The following is a 15,175-nucleotide window of genomic DNA, read 5'->3' on the forward strand; positions in this document are numbered from 1 at the left end:
TTGATTCAACACAACATCCTTAACGTTTGAATTACCTGCTTACATGTTTGTTTTTTTATCCAACATTGCAGTCTATTGCGTAATCAAATGGGCATTTACTCATTAACACGAAAGCACTCTTCACAATGCCTCCTGTGAGGCTAATCAGGGATTTCTTTAATGTTTTGCTGTTCTATTATAGTGTGGTGAATATCTCTAATATGATGTGTTCAGATCCACCCAGTTATAACTTTAATAGTTAATACTAGGAGCACATCTACACACGTAATGATCCTAATGCTCCTAAAAAAATCACAGCTTTTAGATCTACAGTATAAAGACGGGGTTGTAAGGCGAGGCATGAGTTAATGTGGTGAAAAAGCATATTCCTGTTCCACCAGGAGGAGGGCATAAATTAGGGGAGTCACTGAAGTCTCCATAAAACCTCTGGCTCGGCTTCATCCGCAAACCCAGAGTTTGGGCGACGGCCCAAATAAAAAGAACCTTCAGAGAACAACCCTATTGGCCAGATTCAGCCAAATTCTGAAGCAGGGTGCTCTGTGGAGAAGGGTCCAGCTGCAGGCTTGGGCGTTTCCGTCATGACACAAGAACGCCCTTTAGGCGTTCCTGGTAGCGTTTCATCGACCAATCACAAGGTGTTTCGAAAGGCATACTGGGTTTCGCAAGGCATACTGCGAAGCACAGTCGCAAGGCATACTATGCTTTCCTTCCTTAATGGCAATTTTACCTCTCTCATTAGATTTAGCAATCATGGAGCCCCCACTTGGCTAACGTTAGTTCTATGCTACCCGTACTTGAAACTGCTGTTTGAGAAAATCTAACTAGCGTAGGTTTCGGATGTTGAAAGCCGTGCGAAGAAGAAGGGGTTCGGTGTTGACGGTGAAAGTTAGGCCGGTTTATAGCAGAGTTTCCTTTTTCGGTTATTACAGTTTTTTTCCGGTCAATGACCGGAAAAAAATGAGGAGGGCCGACAATTCTAAAGGTACGGCCACACCAAACGCGTTACCCGCGTACCACGCGTATAAAATCTGCAATTTTTCCATAGGGAAGCATTGGTTTACGCGCGTATGAGGTGCGTACACGCGTATCATGCGTACCAAGCAACATTTTACTCGCGTTAGGGGCGTATGAGGCGCGTATATATACGCGCGTACATATACGCGCGTACGCGAGGAGTTCAAAAAATTTAACTTTTTAGGCTCATACGCGTGATACTTAGCCGCAATAGCCAATCAGCGTGGAGCTTGACCCGACGTCACTGGCAGAGAGTAGTGACCCTTGCACAGAAGCATACGGCCGACATCTTTCTTTATTCTGGGTGGAAATAGTAACATAGTTACGCCATTAAATGCGTTTATGGAAACATTTTTAGCGAGAAATGTGCATTTTACTTTCATAATGTTCACTCGGTGAATGTGAAGGATGTTTGGTTTGATAGTTATGACGAAGAGTGAACGCTCCGTTCACTTGCATGGACAGAGTCTCTGGTTGCTAAGCAACCTCAACGTCTTGGCGGACTATTTCTCTGCCGATCAACACTACGAATGCTGGAAACACACCAGACACACCATGTGAAGTTATTTAACCCGATTATTGTTATTTATATCCGAGATTATTTAATCTAACCCGATTCAAGCTCTATCATGCACCCAGACACGGCGGCGTTTGGGTTTCCTTCCTCGGACTCCTAAATTCAGCGCAGCCACAGGCGCGTAGCTGCGTATGTAGGACCATTTTTGACACAAAATGGTCAAGCAACATTTTAGCTGCGTTACGCGCGTACATGGTACGCGGGATACGCTTTTGGTGTGTCCGCACCTTAAATGTCCCAGGTCAGAATGACCAGTGGCGACTGGTCATTAGGGGCAAGTCGCTACTCTCACAAGAAAAAAAGAAAAGAAAAAGAAAATGAAAAAAAGGAAATATATAAAAAATAGAATATATATATATTTATATATATATATATATATATATATATATATATATATATATATATATATATATATATTTTTTTTTTTTTTTTAATAATCTCCCCAGAAAGCACTATAAAATAATAAGTCCGGCGCTTTTATTTAATTTTTAGTCGACCCTGGCTTGCTTCTTCCGGCTGAGTTCGTCTGGAGGGGCAAGAGGGGCTCTAGCCCCACCAGCCCAATGCAATGTGTATTGGACTGGAACATTGAAATGCGCATGCTCAGAGTGTTTCTCTGTTGAAGTGGACGGAGATTATTTTACTTACTGGTGGGGCTAGCCCAATATGTCCATGGTGTGGACTTGGGACCGTTAAATATCCCAGGATGCATTTCGCATTTCGCATTTCGCATTCCTGTTTTAAAATATCAGTGTGTAAGCTATAAAATAGGCTATATAGGAACATTTTAAAAGTATATCAAAGATGGAGGCCTATTCAGCATATTTGCATATTATTTTAAAATGAAAGAGGGGTTTTGTTTTATATAATTTGTTTATTGTATGGAAACCGATCGCAACGGAAATCCCTCAGATCCATCTGAGTGTGTGTGTGTGTGTGCGTGTGTGCGTGTGTGCGTGTGTTTCTATTCTATTCTATTCTATACAGTGTTACACTTTAGGGCTGGACAGGCCATCGGGCGTATCGGGCAATGCCCGGAGGACTGGCAGGCCTTTTTGGGCCGACGAGGTTTACTTGAGGTTTACTTTTCTTTCTATTTTATTTTATTTATTTATTTTTTTAATTATTTTTTTAATGGACCCGGCCCGGCCCAGCCATGTCACACAGCCGAGGGCCGAGGTCCGTTCCTTCCCTCTCGGCCGTGAGGGCTGTCAACTTAACCTGAAAGTTCAATAAAACTTTGGCCCATGCCATAACTCATTATGGTTGGTTCTGGGCTGGCCCTGGGCCTATCACACACACAGCAGAGGGCCGAGGTCCCGCCCCTTGGGCCTCGGCTGTCAATCAGTCAATCAGTCAATCAGTCACGTCACTAACTGACAGAAAAATGGAGAAGAAACGTAAAGGAGGCGCGGAGAATCTCTCTCTCTCTCTCTCTCTCTCTCTCTCTCTCTCTCTCTCTCTCTCTCTCTCTCTCTCTCTCTCTCTCTCTCTCTCTCTCTCTCTCTCTCTCTCTCTCTCTCTCTCTCTCTCTCTCTCTCTCTCTCTCATAATTTAGGGTGCCACTTTGACTTACTGTGTTGTAATTTGTTGTGTTTTAGTTAGTGTAGGCCTTAATAATATATTTTGTATTCTTCCTGTTGTTCTGTGTTCTTGCATTTTTTGCTGATTGTGAGACGGTTCAAACTGTACATATTATAAGCATTAGTAATTTCAGAGGGGATTTGACCTAGCTGCAAAAGTCTCTGCAAGTATAGTGAAAGAGCGTACACATTTTTTAACATGGTTACTCTCTTCCATGTAGGCTACTGTGCTTTATTTTAATTGTTGAAACAGCACAATATGCGGATATATCCTCTGGTATTTTGTGTGCCTCCGCATGTCGTATAAATAATCATAGTGGGCTGCCAATGCCAGGGCCATTTTTTGGTCCCAGTCCAGCCCTGCCTTTAGGTTTCATTTGATAAAAACGACAGTGTTACCCCTTATGTTTTTTTCCCATGATGCATGATGAAAAACAACAGTGTTACCCCTTATATTTTATTTGACAAGGAAATATTATTTTTTTTCAAATATGTTTTTTTTCATGGCGACCAATAAAATACAACAGTGTTACCCCTTATATTCTATTTGACAAAGACAACAGTGTTACCCCTTATGTTTTTATTCATGACGACCAATAAAAAAACAAGTGTTACCCCTTATGTTTTTTTTCATGACGACCAATAAAAAACAACAGTGTTACCCTTTACGTTTCATTTGATAAAAACGAAAGTGTTACCCCTTATGTTATTTTCCCACGATGACTGATGAAAAATAACAGTGTTACCCCTTATATCTTTTTTCATGACGACCAATAAAAAACGACAGTGTTACCCCTTGTGTTTTTTTTCATGACGACCAATAAAAAACAAGTGTTACTCCTTATGTTTTTTTTCTTGACGACCAATAAAAAACTACAGTGTTACCGCTTATGTTTTTTTTCATGACGACCAATAAAAAGCGACAGTGTTACCCCTTATATATTTTTTCATGACGACCAATAAAAAACATCAGTGTTACCCCTTAGGTTTTTTTTCATGACGACCAAAGAAAGACGACAGTGTCACCCCGCATGTTTCATTTGGTAAAAACGACAGTGTTACCCCCTATGTTTTATTCGATACATTTCGACAGTGTTACCCTTTATGGGTTTTTCATGACGACAGATAAAGACCGACAGTGTTACCCTTTACGTTTCATTTGATAGAAACGACAGTGTTACCCCTCATGTTATTTTCCCATGATGACTGATGAAAAATAACAGTGTTACCCCTTGTGTTTTTTTTCATGACGACCAATAAAAACAAGTGTTACTCCTTATGTTTTTTTTCTTGACGACCAATAAAAAACTACAGTGTTACCCCTTATGTTTTTTTTCATGACGACCAAAGAAAACGACAGTGTCACCCCTCATGTTTCATTTGGTAAAAACGACAGTGTTCCCCCCTATGTTTTATTCGATGCATCGATACATTGCGATACCCTTATATATTTTTTTTCAAGACGACCAATAAAAAACGACAGTGTTACCCCTTGTGTTTTTTTTCATGACGACCAATAAAAACAAGTGTTACCCCTCATGTTTTTTTTAATGACCACCAATAAAAAATGACAGTGTTACCCCTTATGTTTTTTTTCATGACGACCAATAAAAAACAACAGTGTTACCCCTTATGTTTTATTCATGACGACCAATAAAAAAACAACAGTGTTACCCCTTATGTTTTATTCATGACGACCAATAAAAAAACAACAGTGTTACCCCTTATGTTTTTTTTCATGACGACCAATAAAAAACAACAGTGTTACCCCTTATGGTTTTTTTCATGACGACCAATAAAAAACAACAGTGTTGTCTTTGTATTCTATTTGACAAAGACAACAGTGTTACCCCTTATGGTTTTTTTCATGACGACCGAAGAATAAAGACAGTGTCACCCCTCATGTTTCATTTGATAAAAACGACAGTGTTACCCCCTATGTTTTAATTGATAAATATCAACAGTGTTACCCCTTATGTTTTTTTTCATGACCACCAATAAAAAATGACAGTGTTACCCCTTATGTTTTTTTTCATGACGACCAATAAAAAACAACAGTGTTACCCCTTATATTTTATTTGATGAAAACAACAGTGTTACCCCTTATGTTTTTTTCCCATGATGCATGATGAAAAACAACAGTGTTACCCCAAATATATTATTTGACAAAGACAATTTTTTCTTTTTCAATTATGTTTTTTTTCATGACGACCAATAAAATACGACAGTGTTACCCCTTATATTCTATTTGACAAAGACAACAGTGTTACCCCTTATGTTATTTTTCATGACGACCAATAAAAAACAACAGTGTTACCCCTTATGTTTTATTCATGACGACCAATAAAAAAACAACAGTGTTACCCCTTATGTTTTATTCATGACGACCAATAAAAAAACAACAGTGTTACCCCTTATGTTTTTTTCATGACCACCAATAAAAAATGACAGTGTTACCCCTTATGTTTTTTTTCATGACGACCAATAAAAAACAACAGTGTTACCCCTTATGTTTTTTTCATGACGACCAAAGAATAACGACAGTGTCACCCCTCATGTTTCATTTGATAAAAACGACAGTGTTACCCCCTATGTTTTAATTGATAAATATCAACAGTGTTACCCCTTATGTTTTTTTTCATGACCACCAATAAAAAATGACAGTGTTACCCCTTATGTTTTTTTTCATGAAAACCAATAAAAAACTACAGTGTTACCCCTTATGTTTTTTTTCATGACGACAATAAAAAACGACAGTGTTACCCCTTATGTTTTTTTTCATGACCACCAATAAAAAATGACAGTGTTACCCCTTATGTTTTTTTTCATGACGACCAATAAAAAACAACAGTGTTACCCCATATGTTTTATTCATGACGACCAATAAAAAAACAACAGTGTAACCCCTTATGTTTTTTTTCATGACGACCAATAAAAAACAACACTGTTACCCCTTATGGTTTTTTTCATGAAAACCAATAAAAAACTACAGTGTTACCCCTTATGTTTTTTTTCATGACGACAATAAAAAACGACAGTGTTACCCCTTATGTTTTTTTTCATGACCACCAATAAAAAATGACAGTGTTACCCCTTATGTTTTTTTTCATAACGACCAATAAAAAACAACAGTGTTAACCCTTATGTTTTATTCATGACGACCAATAAAAAAACAACAGTGTAACCCCTTATGTTTTTTTTCATGACGACCAATAAAAAACAACAGTGTTACCCCTTATGTTTTATTCATGACGACCAATAAAAAAACAACAGTGTTACCCCTTATGTTTTTTTTCATGACGACCAATAAAAAACAACAGTGTTACCCCTTATGGTTTTTTTCATGACGACCAATAAAAAATGACAGTGTTACCCCTCATGTTTTATTCATGACGACCAATAAAAAAATGACAGTGTTACCCCTTATGTTTTTTTTCATGACGACCAATAAAAAACAACAGTGTTACCCCTTATGGTTTTTTTCATGACGACCAATAAAAAACGACAGTGTTGCCCCTTATGTTTTTTTCCCATGATGCATGATGAAAAACAATAGTGTTACCCCAAATATTTTATTTGACAAGGACAATTTTTTTTTTTTCAATCATGTTTTTTTTCATGACGACCAAGAAAATACGACAGTGTTGCCCCTTATGTTTTTTTTCATGACGACAATAAAAAACGACAGTGTTACCCCTTATGTTTTTTTTCATGACCACCAATAAAAAATGACAGTGTTACCCCTTATGTTTTTTTTCATGACGACCAATAAAAAACAACAGTGTTAACCCTTATGTTTTATTCATGATGACCAATAAAAAAACAACAGTGTAACCCCTTATGTTTTTTTTCATGACGACCAATAAAAAACAACAGTGTTACCCCTTATGTTTTATTCATGACGACCAATAAAAAAACAACAGTGTTACCCCTTATGTTTTTTTTCATGACGACCAATAAAAAACAACAGTGTTACCCCTTATGGTTTTTTTCATGACGACCAATAAAAAATGACAGTGTTACCCCTCATGTTTTATTCATGACGACCAATAAAAAAACAACAGTGTTACCCCTTATGTTTTTTTTAATGACGACCAATAAAAAACAACAGTGTTACCCCTTATGGTTTTTTTCATGACGACCAATAAAAAATGACAGTGTTACCCCTCATGTTTTATTCATGACGACCAATAAAAAAACAACAGTGTTACCCCTTATGTTTTTTTTCATGACGACCAATAAAAAACAACAGTGTTACCCCTTATGGTTTTTTTCATGACGACCAATAAAAAATGACAGTGTTACCCCTTATGTTTTTTTTCATGACGACCAATAAAAAACAACAGTGTTACCCCTCATGTTTTTTTTCATGACGACCAATAAAAAACGACAGTGTTGCCCCTTATGTTTTTTTCCCATGATGCATGATGAAAAACAATAGTGTTACCCCAAATATTTTATTTGACAAGGCCATTTTTTTTTTTTTCAATTATTTTTTTTTTCATGACGACCAATAAAATACGACAGTGTTACCCCTTATATTCTATTTGACAAAGACAACAGTGTTACCCCTTATGTTTTTCTTCATGACGACCAATAAAAAACGACAGTGTTACCCCTTATGTTTTATTCATGACGACCAATAAAAAAACAACAGTGTTACCCCTTATGTTTTTTTTCATGACGAACAATAAAAAACAACAGTGATACCCCTTATGGTTTTTTTCATGACGACCAATAAAAAACAACAGTGTTACCCCTTATATTTTATTTGATAAAAACGACAGTGTTACCCCTTATGTTTTTTTCCCATGATGCATGATGAAAAACAACAGTGTTACCCCAAATATTTTATTTGACAAGGACAATTTTTTTTTTTTCAATTATGTTTTTTTTCCTGACGACCAATAAAATACGACAGTGTTACCCCTTATATTCTATTTGACAAAGACAACAGTGTTACCCCTTATGTTTTTTTTCATGATGACCAATAAAAAACAACAGTGTTACCCCTTATGTTTTATTCATGACGACCAATAAAAAAACAACAGTGTTACCCTTATGTTTTTTTTCATGACGACCAATAAAAAACAACAGTGTTACCCCTTATGTTTTTTTTCATGACGACCAATAAAAAACAACAGTGTTTCCCCTTATGTTTTTTTTCATGACCACCAATAAAAAATTACAGTGTTACCCCTTATGTTTTTTTTCATGACGACCAATAAAAAAACAACAGTGTAACCCCTTATGTTTTTTTTCATGACGACCAATAAAAAACAACAGTGTTACCCCTTATGTTTTATTCATGACGACCAATAAAAAAACGACAGTGTTACCCCTTATGTTTTTTTTCATGACGACCAATAAAAAATGACAGTGTTACCCCTTATGTTTTTTTTCATGACGACCAATATAAAACAACAGTGTTACCCCTTATATTTTATTTGATAAAAACGACAGTGTTACCCCTTATGTTTTTTTCCCATGATGCATGATGAAAAACAACAGTGTTACCCCAAATATTTTATTTGACAAGGACAATTTTTTTTTTTTCAATTATGTTTTTTTTCATGACGACCAATAAAATACGACAGTGTTACCCCTTATATTCTATTTGACAAAGACAACAGTGTTACCCCTTATGTTTTTTTTCATGACGACCAATAAAAAACAACAGTGTTACCCCTTATGTTTTATTCATGACGACCAATAAAAAAACAACAGTGTTACCCCTTATGTTTTTTTTCATGACGACCAATAAAAAACAACAGTGTTACCCCTTATGTTTTTTTTCATGACGACCAATAAAAAACAACAGTGTTTCCCCTTATGTTTTTTTTCATGACGACTAATAAAAAACAACAGTGTTACCCCTTATGTTTTTTTTCATGAAAACCAATAAAAAACTACAGTGTTACCCCTTATGTTTTTTTTCATGACGACAATAAAAAACGACAGTGTTACCCCTTATGTTTTTTTTCATGACCACCAATAAAAAATGACAGTGTTACCCCTTATGTTTTTTTTCATGACGACCAATATAAAACAACAGTGTTACCCCTTATGTTTTATTCATGACGACCAATAAAAAAACAACAGTGTAACCCCTTATGTTTTTTTTCATGACGACCAATAAAAAACAACAGTTTTACCCCTTATGTTTTATTCATGACGACCAATAAAAAAACAACAGTGTTACCCCTTATGTTTTTTTTCATGACGACCAATAAAAAACAACAGTGTTACCCCTTATGGTTTTTTTCATGACGACAATAAAAAACGACAGTGTTGCCCCTTATGTTTTTTTTCATGACCACCAATAAAAAATGACAGTGTTACCCCTTATGTTTTTTTTCATGACGACCAATAAAAAACAACAGTGTTACCCCTTATGTTTTATTCATGACGACCAATAAAAAAACAACAGTGTAACCCCTTATGTTTTTTTTCATGACGACCAATAAAAAACAACAGTGTTACCCCTTATGGTTTTTTTCATGACGACCAATAAAAAATGACAGTGTTACCCCTTATGTTTTTTTTCATGACGACCAATAAAAAACAACAGTGTTACCCCTTATGGTTTTTTTCATGACGACCAATAAAAAACGACAGTGTTGCCCCTTATGTTTTTTTCCCATGATGCATGATGAAAAACAATGGTGTTACCCCAAATATTTTATTTGACAAGGACAATTTTTTTTTTTTCAATTATGTTTTTTTTCATGACGACCAATAAAAAACGACAGTGTTGCCCCTTATGTTTTTTTCCCATGATGCATGATGAAAAACAATAGTGTTACCCCAAATATTTTATTTGACAAGGACAATTTTTTTTTTTTCAATTATGTTTTTTTTCATGACGACCAATAAAATACGACAGTGTTACCCCTTATATTCTATTTGACAAAGACAACAGTGTTACCCCTTATGTTTTTTTTCATGACGACCAATAAAAAACAACAGTGTTACTCCTTATGTTTTATTCATGACGACCAATAAAAAAACAACAGTGTTACCCCTTATGTTTTTTTTCATGACGACCAATAAAAAACAACAGTGATACCCCTTATGGTTTTTTTCATGACGACCAATAAAAAACAACAGTGTTACCCCTTATATTTTATTTGATAAAAACGACAGTGTTACCCCTTATGTTTTTTTCCCATGATGCATGATGAAAAACAACAGTGTTACCCCAAATATTTTATTTGACAAGGAAATTTTTTTTTTTTTCAATTATGTTTTTTTTCATGACGACCAATAAAATACGACAGTGTTACCCCTTATATTCTATTTGACAAAGACAACAGTGTTACCCCTTATGTTTTTTTTCATGACAACCAATAAAAAACAACAGTGTTACCCCTTATGTTTTATTCATGACGACCAATAAAAAAACAACAGTGTTACCCCTTATGTTTTTTTTCATGACGACCAATAAAAAACAACAGTGTTACCCCTTATGTTTTTTTTCATGACGACCAATAAAAAACAACAGTGTTACCCCTTATGGTTTTTATCATGACAAAGACAACAGTGTTACCCCTTATGGTTTTTTTCATGACGACCAATAAAAACAACAGTGTTACCCCTTATGTTTTATTCATGACGACCAATAAAAAAACAACAGTGTTACCCCTTATGTTTTTTTTCATGACGACCAATAAAAAACAACAGTGTTACCTCTTATGGTTTTTTTCATGACGACCAATAAAAAACAACAGTGTTACCCCTTATGGTTTTTTTCATGACGACCAATAAAAAACAACAGTGTTACCCCTTATGGTTTTTTTCATGACGACCGATAAAAAACAACAGTGTTACCCCTTATGGTTTTTTTTTATGACGACCAAAGAATAACGACAGTGTCACCCCTCATGTTTCATTTGATAAAAACGACAGTGTTACCCCCTATGTTTTAATTGATAAATATCAACAGTGTTACCCCTTATGTTTTTTTTCATGACCACCATTAAAAAATGACAGTGTTACCCCCTATGTTTTTTTTCATGAAAACCAATAAAAAACTACAGTGTTACCCCTTATGTTTTTTTTCATGACGACCAATAAAAAACAACAGTGTTACCCCTTATGTTTTATTCATGACGACCAATAAAAAAACAACAGTGTTACCCCTTATGATTGTCGGGTTGTCGGGTCGGGCATTTGATCGAGCGTTTGTGTTTTTTTTTCATTGCTTTATTGGCCTAATTTGAGGAGAAATCTATTCCATAAACAGAATTTTTTTCGGCCTTTATTACACGGGTCTTCTCAATGCCGTGCAACGCTCCGTTCACTTGCATGGGTAGTAGTCCGGTAACTTGTCAACCCCAGCGTCTTCGGTTGCTAAGCGACGTCAACGTCTTATAGCGGACTATTTCACTGCTGATCAACACTACGAATGCTGGTAACGAATAAATTGTAAAAAGACACACCATGTGAAGTTATTTTCCAAATAAGATTTGAAAAGCTTTGGAAGTTTATTTACAACACTATTTACATGGTTTCGGAGTAGTACACTTTGACATTTTAATACAGTTCAGCGAGAAAGGCGACGAAGAATAAGAAGGGGGCGTTCCAGTCTGCGTAAACGGGAACCCCCACCACACGAGAACGCCCATTTGCGTCTGCAGTGGGATGATATTGGCTCTGTGGGGCCACGCCCCTCTGGCCTCACCCCACCCCCACCCTGATTTATGAGGTTTGGGGTGTAGCAACCGGACCCAACGCCTCCCCGCCACTTAACCCAGCGACCTCCGCGAGGCGGGGGTGTATGACCAGCGTGGTGATGCAGGCCACTTGGCGGGCTTAATCAAGCCTGACCAAGACTAGCCCCCCATCCCAACGCCAGCCAAGGTAGACTCGTTTACAGGTCTGGACATCTATCATCCTCAATCCCAATTTCTTTCTCTCTCTGTCTTGCTTCCTCCCTCTCTCTCTTTCTCTCTCTCTCTCTCTCTCACACACACGGACATGCGCACGCGCACACACACACACACACACACACACACACACACACACACACAGCCCCCCTCTGCTTCTCATCAGCTGAATCGACCAAGGCTCCCAGGCTCTGAGCCCCTGGTAATTAAAAGCCATTGATCGTCTGCGGCTGCAGAAGCTCAGAAGAGTATGACAGTGTCTGCATATGCGTGTGTGTTTAAGCCTGCCATACATCTAGCCATATCCTGGGGATTTTTTTCAAAGTTGGAAACTTCCACAGGGAAGTTTGTATGCACTAGATGTGGTTAATCATTCAGTAACAATTGTCTGACATTGTAGTTTGTTAGATTTATTTTCTGTCAATTCCCTAACTTGAGCCATTTCCTACTCCAACCCAACCAATCCCTGCTTTACTGTTTCGTTAGAAGTTCTTTATCAATGCTTTGAGAGGTTTTTTCTGTTAATGAAAAAATGATCATTTTGTCCGATAGTCCAGGTGAAGGAGTTGAACTCGATCTCCCGCCTGGACCAGTGGCACCAGCCCGCTGCTGCACATCAAGAAGAGCTTCAGGGGGAAAGGGGGAGGCAGTGAGCGTGAGGTAGAGGGAGGGGAAGCGAGAGAATACTGAAACAGGGCGGAAAAATGCAGCATGGAAGAAGCTTCCATCAAGGCATGCTCCTCCCCTTGACGTCCCACAGGATAACTCCATACATACAAACCATTTCCCGTACTGCTGTACTCTATCAGGCCTCACTGACGGATCCTAGTCTGTTGTTAGCAGCTCTGCTTGTCATATTCAGGGTGTTCCCTCTGTTTCCCCACCCCTCCGGTCTGTTGTTGGAGGAAGGCTGCATGCTCCCTCCAGGAGCCTCTATAGGACCCAGGGGCCCTCTGTATCGAGGGAGAAGGGAGTGGCTGAGATGTGTATCAGATGTTGGTGTTGGGAGAAAGAACTGCACAAAATATAGTTCTATAATTCATTTTGTTTGTTTGTTTTTCCTTTTTTCTTTTTTCCTTGGTTAGCATTTTAGAGGACCTGTCATTTATTTATCCTATGTTGTGTAGAAGACTGTTTAAAAGCATTTATAACTGTGTTTGATATTTTAAGTGGTAAAGGGAAATTGTACTCTTATTATTGCAACTCAAGTCAATCGTTCCATGCTCAGATACACTTTTCTTCCGTATCATTCACTAATGGGACGATCCATTTAAATGGACTGTTAAATGTGTCACATGGATGCTTTTGTTTTCTATATATCCCAAACTATAAGTGCAATTAGCACTGAGCCGGCATCAGTGCAGGTGTCTGTAAAGGGCTTGGAGCTGCCTCCAGCAATCTGCTCAGAAAAACTGTTTGAAACTGAATACCAGTGGAAACAATACTACATCCAGAGTAATGGTCTCATAAATGACATGAACCAAATCACAGTCGGCCTCGTCGAGTAGTAACGCCCGACTAAGGGTTTACGACATCCACCAATAATGGTCTCAGCCACTGTCTGGAACGTAATCAGGGTGCAATGCCTCCAGTATGTAGGGGTCACACTATCCCACAGTTCTGTTAGAAATTAACCGAATATGAATTTTAATGTTAAGTCATAGTTTTGTCTATAAAGCGAATGGAGGGGAAATACGGGAAAGGGTCAAACTTCCAGGGTCACAAACACATTTTGAAACTCACTTTTGTCAAATGTTGCAGCGTTTGAGACAATATGGCTGCATTCCAATTGTCTGCCTATCAAGACTGTGATTGGTCAGAGAAGGTACACGGCATAAGCCTCTGGGCTATGGTCCTTTCGGGCCCCTATTAAGCCATCCCCAGGCGGGTCAAGGGGGACAAGCAGTTGATGAATGCCATTGTAAGTCTGACCAATCCACCGCCACTAAAGTGAGAGGCACTTCCCGAGTCTTTCCCCCCCGATAACCCTGTCGACTGATGTCAAGCACAGGGGAGCCCATGCACTAGAGCGTGGCTGTCCACGTGTGTGTGTGCGTGTGTGTTGTGTTTGTGTACGTGTGTTTTGTGTGAGAGGCCACGCCTTTGTAACCAATTATGCAAAAACCACACATTATAAGATCATACATAATTGGTTGTAAATATGTAAATACTAATATTATCTCAGTACTACCTTATAGATGCTCATATGAACTATTCATCCTGGTGAATATGAGTCTTGGTTAGAGCTAAGGTTTATCTTTACAGGGGGAGTTAAGCTCAACATGTATGTTTATTCAGCTCTTGTTCCTTCACAATGACTCCTCTTAGTTCTCCAGCTTTATCCTGTACCCTTGTCCTCATAACACATGCTAATCATTATAGTGACACGTTTTAATTGGCCCGTGGTAACATTTCGATAAAGATGGATATTGTTGTAGTTAAATGCCATCTATATTTGTTCGTTTCATTTGATGTGTTGTTCAAGCGTCATGGATCTGAAACATGTTCAGATCTTCATGAGTTCCTGTAGAGTTTCTGTTGAACATTCCCTTGTCTCCTGTCTGGGATTCATAATTAAATGGAGTCCATATCATCCGTAGAGAGGCGTAGCAAAGATCAAACCACACAGAAGTGTCTTTGAAAGTACAACAAATAGTGCCGGGGGGAGGGGGAGTTGTGGGTAACGTAGTCAAGGACAATTAGAACCGTGAGGAATCTCAACAGATAGGGGTTTTGGGGTTATTTTGTTTGAGGATACCAAGGAGCTAGTTAATCGTAACAAATAGGGGCTTTAGGGTAATGCAGTTGAGGAAAGTAAGGAGAGTGATGATTTTAACAAATAGGGGCTTTAGGGTGAGGTAGCCAAGGACACCAAGGAGCGTGATGATCTTGACAATTAGGGGCTTTCTGGTTTTATATTTGACAATAACAAGGAGTGTTAGAATCTTAACAAACGGGGGCTTCTGGGTAATGTAGTCCAGGAGACAAAGAAGTGTTATGAATCTTAACAAATATGTCCTTTTAAATAATGCATTCAAGGATAGTGTGTGATGAATCTTAGCAATTAGGGAATGTCGGGAAACATAGTCCAGGACACCAAAGACATGAAAGGG

General features: G+C 37.9%; 1 long non-coding RNA gene across 1 annotated transcript; it reads left to right on the forward strand.

Annotated features, from left to right (window-relative positions):
• The first annotated feature begins 1,910 nt into the window (after nucleotides 1-1,910).
• LOC132450794 (uncharacterized) lies at nucleotides 1,911-4,125 on the forward strand. Its single transcript, XR_009523916.1, has 2 exons — nucleotides 1,911-2,346; nucleotides 3,545-4,125. It is a non-coding gene; the product is annotated as an uncharacterized LOC132450794 (long non-coding RNA).
• Nucleotides 4,126-15,175: the final 11,050 nt, after the last annotated feature.

The sequence above is a fragment of the Gadus macrocephalus genome, chromosome 22 (assembly GCF_031168955.1).
Source record: "Gadus macrocephalus chromosome 22, ASM3116895v1".
NCBI classification, from domain to species: Eukaryota; Metazoa; Chordata; class Actinopteri; order Gadiformes; family Gadidae; genus Gadus; species Gadus macrocephalus.